The following is a 5,730-nucleotide window of genomic DNA, read 5'->3' as shown; positions in this document are numbered from 1 at the left end:
GTCAGTGGTGGTAGTCGGGCACCATCTAGCTGTACTGGACTCAGTCTGGTGGAGGCCTTGGTAGCTGTGGTCCATTAGTCCTTTGGACTAATCTTTTCTTTGTATCCTGTTCTCTTCATTCTCCCTTTCACCTCTTACATTTTTGTTGCATTAAAAACAACAGTAAAAAAACTTGACATCTCCCTAAATAGACTGTAAAACCGTAACCATGTCTTATTCTTTCTTTTAAACCTAACACCTAGAATTATATTAATAAATTTTTGTTGAATGACGCATGAGATACGATGGACTCAGCTGCAAGGAATAGGAAGCCCAACTGACAGTGGCTTAAACAATAGGGTTTGTATTTTCACATAACAAGAAGTTTGAAGGCCAGCAGCTGCTGTGGTTGGCTTCTCTGCTCAGTGGCATCATCCAGGACCCAGGCTCTTTCCACCCTTCCACTATATCCTCAGTTTGTTGGCTTCTCCTCCTTGCAGTTGTGCCTCATGGTCACAAGAGTGCTGCCACACCTCCAAACAATGTACTTATATTTAAAACAGGAAGAAGCAGAAGAGGCAGCAGCAGGGGGCTCTCTCTGTCCAGAAAATCTGGGAATGAAACTTTCCCGGAAGTCACCTAGTAAGTATCCTTTACTCTCACTAGCCAAAACATGGGTCACATTGCCACTCTAAACTTCCAGTGATGCTGGGAAAGAGAATATGTGGATTTCCAGTCTCTGTGGTTGGATATGGCAAAGAAGAAGGGTTGGGAATGGTTTAGTCATTCTGGTGAACCAAAAGCATTCACCACAAATGAAGAATATGTGCTCAGTAAATATTTATTGGTGGTGGTTCAGAGGTTGTTTTTATGATTGGGTTCTTTATTTTTAATAACATATAAAGAGCCCTCATCATTGTCGTGACTGATGAATATTGAACACATCTTCTGTGTGTGCCAGGCACTGTGCCAAGCAGGTTATATAAATATTCTCATTAAATCTTCACAACTCTATGACAGAAGTATGATCAACCTCTGCTTTACATATGAAGAGATTGAAGCCCAGAGCAGTTAAGCAACTTGTCCAATTTGTTCATTTTGTAAATGATGAAACAGGGATCTGAACTCAAGTGGTCTGAGTCCAGAGCCCACGTTCATAACGACTATGTATCCTAGAACTTTAGATCTAGAGGAGAACCTAGAGCTCACCAGACACAAGCCCTTTATTTTCATGGTGCTGAAACAGAGACCCAGAGACGGGAAGTGACCTGCTCAAGGTCACATAGCAAGTTCAAATCAGAACCAGGCCATGGTTCTTTCTGTCACACTGGGCTGCCTCTGTTTGGAAACTTCACATTAGTTCACTAATCTTTAAAAATGCCAACTTCAGGATGGCCTTGACAATTCTGTTTTTAAAAAATTGTATTTAAATCAAGATAAAAAAAAAAGGTCGAGAAGTTAGAGGGTTGACATGTTGTGGGGTTGTTAACCAATGTCATAAAACAATATGTGTACTACTGTTTCATGAGAAACTATTTGTTCTGTAAGCCTTCACCTGAAGTACAATAAAAAAATAAATAAATAAAATAAGATACATGGGGCCATGATAAGGAAAGTGGTGCTCTCTAGATGCTGTAAACAACTCCCAGCACACAGCAAGGAAATAGGGACCTCAATCCTACAACTGTATGGAACTGAATTTTGCCAACAACTTAAATGACCCTGGAAGTATTTTTCCCCCTAGAGTTTCCAGAAAGAACACAACCCTATAGACACCTTGATTTTGGCCTTGTGAGACTTGAAGCAGAGAAACCAGCTGAGCCTACCTGACTTCGGACATAGAGAGCTGTGGTGCTATTTTAATAAATGCATGTTGTTTAAGCTGCTAAATTTGTGTAATTTGTTATGTTGTGATAGAAAACTAATACAACTGGCTTTTAATGATTCTCTTAAAAAAAAAATGCCAACTTCAGGATGGCCTTGACAATTCTGTTTTTAAGAAATTGTATTTAATTTAAGGTTTGGTAAATGAGAACAAGTTGTTTCCTTTTTTGGAGTCAGAACTTGTTGATAAGTTGACTTAAACTCTTCCTCCCAGATCAATGGAAACCCCCATCTGTAACATATTTTTCAGTTCTCAAGTGATAAGAGGAAGAAAAGAACATGGCGGTCAAAGCCTCAGCTGGGACTTACTGAGATTTTTTTCAAACCCCAGACTCATAACCCAGAAATACATTATTTGCAATTTTTAAATGTGTCCAGTATAAGACAAGTCTTGGGAAACCACTTGGTATAGTTGAAAACGTGCAGGTTCAAATTTCACTTCTACCACTGACTAGCTGTGGGATCCCATGACCAAGGCCTCTTGTAAAAACTAAGCAAGCTAATGTATAGAAAGCACCTAGCACAAAATGGAACTCGGTGAATGTTACTTCCCTTTCCCCTTTCCTCTGCTACTTCCTGTTTGGGCTTCTCTAGGACTGAAACACAGCCAGCACCCAAGTTAACCCAGGTGGCGCCTACCTTACTGACAGCTCATCCTGTTTCAGAAGGATGGAGTTTCTCTTGTCAACAGAACTGAAACTTTTGGGGGAAAAAAAAACTTGCTTAAATTGAAAAGTTATTTTGGAAAGGCATTTAAGACACCCAGAGAGTAAAGGTTATGAGTTTAACAGGGTTGGAATTTCAGCTCTGCCACATACTAACTAAGTTTGTGATCCCCTTCCGCAAGGGTGATATTCTTTATTTTATGAGTCAATCTGTTATTTAGCTAAAACGTGACCTCAAGGGCTAATTTCAGTTTAAGGCTGAAAGTGTATCTCAGGGCAATAATAGTGTTGAGGAGTCCTCTAGTCTCAACTGGTCCAGTAAGTCTGGACTTTATAAGAATTTGAGTTCTGTTCCACATTCTCCTCCTGTTCTATCATGACCCATCTATTGTGGCTCTGATCAGAAGGTTGGTAGTGAGGTGCATGGTTTTTAACGTCTGTCTGTCTCTGTTTACTTTTCAATACAATGGAGGTAATAATGATAGTACCTACCTCATGGGGTTGTTGTGAGGATTAGATGAGGAAGTAAGATGTCCTCTGGGTTCTCCAGAGCCTTGTTGGATCCATCCATCTCTTCTACCAACATTTTCAGTTCTCATCTGAGCATCTTGTGTAGGTTAGACTACACATTTTCCCTATTTCCTTTAAAGGTGAGGGCAACTGGGCAAATGGCTGCATGTGACAGCAGAGTGGCATTGCACACTGTAGCAGGTAGCCAGCACTGCAGAGCAGGAGACCTGGGATCGAGTCCCGGCTCCACCACCAACGTCCACATGCCCTCTGTTCTCTGGGCCACAATCTCCTGCTTGTAAAGTTCAGAGGTTGCAAGAGATGAATGGTCAGGTGACTCCTGGCTTTAGACATCTGTGCTAATCACGACCATCTAAACTTCTGCATTGTTGTTACATGCCGCTGAGTCGACTTTTGACTATAGCGATCCTACGTGACAGAGTAGAACTGCCCCATAGGGTTTTCTAGACTGTAATCTTTATGGGAGCAGATCACCAGTTCTTCCTCCAGCAGAGCCGCTTGGTGAGTTCAAACCATCAGCCTTTTTGTTAGCGGCCAAGCGCTTAGCTGTAGTTCCACCAGGGCACCAATAAATGTCTGCATAGAAGCCTTAAGTAATCAAGACTGTCAGGAAGCAATAGTTTAGTAAAGGTGTAGGAACTTGTCGTTTGGGTTTGAGAATGAAGAATTCTTTTAAGATCTCCCAGACGGAGGAGAGACGGTTGGGAAGAAATAACTGCATTCTCCTTGGGCAATCTTGTGGAGTCCCCAGACTTGTCTTCCCCCATCCTGACCTCCACGAGCCCCTTCTTGCCCCTCCTTTGGATGCAATGTGACTTCTACCCTCCACTTTTTTACAGACATTACTGGCAATGAGCTCTCAGATCCTCCATCCACACTCAGAAAGAAATTCATTCCACAAATGTGCATTGAAAGTAAAGGTTACTGGGCACCAGACACTGTTTGGTGCTGGGATAGGGCAGTGGACAGAAGACAAAGTCCCTGCCCTCCTGGGCTGACATTCTAGTGGAGGAGACAGAGATAAGCAAAAGAAACAGAAAAATATATAGTAAAACAGTTAAGAGTAGGCAGAGGGTTGGATTGAACTGGGTTGGGGTTTTGCCAAGTAAGAACGATCCAGCAAGAGAGGGTTGCTGAGGGGAGGGTGCAGACAAGAAAGGGGTTGTAATAACTAACTGAGAAATTTAGGCTGAGAAAGGAGGTATTATGGATTACATTGTGTCCCTTGAAATATGTGTTGGAATCCTATCCCTATACCTGTGGATATAATCCAGTTGGGAAATACGATTTTCTTTGTTATGTTAAGTAGATCATACCAGAGTAGTTGTTGTTGTTATGTGCCTTCAAGCTGATTTTCGACTCATAGTGACCCCACAATGGCCATGAGTCAGAATCGACTTGATGGTTTAGGGTGTGATCTGGGGACTGAGTGGTGAGGCAGGGAAGACAAGATCATTATGCGAGAGGAGATCAAGGAGCTGGGAAACTAGAGCATCAGGAGGATTTGGATCCTGTAAGTGAATGGTGAAATCACCCTGCATCATGGCAGGAGGGAGTGGAGAGAGGATGGTAAGGTGGCTGCAAGGCAAAGGGATATAGCTCCGATTGCACTATCGTAAGCAACCCTAAGCTAGTGGGAAGGCTTTAATTTTTTTTATGGGTGAAGGACCTTCCTCTCACCCCTGAACTAATAGTAGCCACCATGTAGCCAAGTAGATAGCACCATTTCAGCAGAAGTTTGAAATAATACTGATAATGTTAATAATTTATTAGTACCATATGTTGAATGCCATTGGTTGAGAGGCAGTGAAGTACAGAAATTAAGAACATGGGCCCTGCCTACATTTGAATGTCAGCTCTGCTTCTCACTCTTCATTTAACCTCATCTGTAAAACGAGGGTAATAGTAGCACCTACCTCTTCCGTTTCTGAGAAATAGATGAGATAATACATGTGGAGAGGGCTGCCTGCAGTGCTGTGGATGCAACAAGATTGGCTAGATATTCTCTTTAACCTCTCTAATCTTTGTTGGCAAAAAAAAAAAAAAATCAAGCAAAGTTAGAACAGTCTTCCGAAGGCCTTGCGCTATTAGTGTTTTTGTTTGTGAAATAGCAGCCAGAAGTGTAAAGTCCAAGGGTCAGTTATTCCTTGGCTAATGGCACTTCAATGGCCTCTGGGAGGCAGTGTGGCCCAGGGGGACCACATTGTCATGGGAGTTGGAGCTCTGGGTTCTAGTTCCTCCTCAGCCTCTGATGTAAACATGGCTCAGGGCAAATCAGGACGTCTCTGAGCCTCAGCTTGGCCACCTATACAATGTGGAAAATCATTTCTGCCACACCCACACAAGGTTGTTTTAAGGGCCAGGTGAGGAAGTGTTCTCTGAAAGTAAACGTACCTCACTGGGAAAGTGTAGGCAACACATCTGTATGGTGTGCCCACCTGCAGCATGCTGGGCACAGAGGGGAACCCGGGCTGCCCCCTCCCTGGAGAAGGGCCCAGAAAGCAAGATGTGTACCCAGATAGCCAGTCTGTGGGAGAAGGTGCCTGCCATCTCAGGCAAGTGCTAGAGGAGTCAGATTACAAAAGGAAGAAATATTTTGATGGTAAAGTCTCTGAGCAGATTTGGGGGGAGAATATAATGCATTGCAGCGAGCGTGCTGGGCAGCTTCCCT

Source organism: Trichechus manatus, unplaced genomic scaffold (assembly GCF_000243295.1).
Source record: "Trichechus manatus latirostris isolate Lorelei unplaced genomic scaffold, TriManLat1.0 scaffold00065, whole genome shotgun sequence".
In the NCBI taxonomy this organism is placed as follows: domain Eukaryota; kingdom Metazoa; phylum Chordata; class Mammalia; order Sirenia; family Trichechidae; genus Trichechus; species Trichechus manatus.
This window is presented reverse-complemented; position numbering follows the sequence as displayed.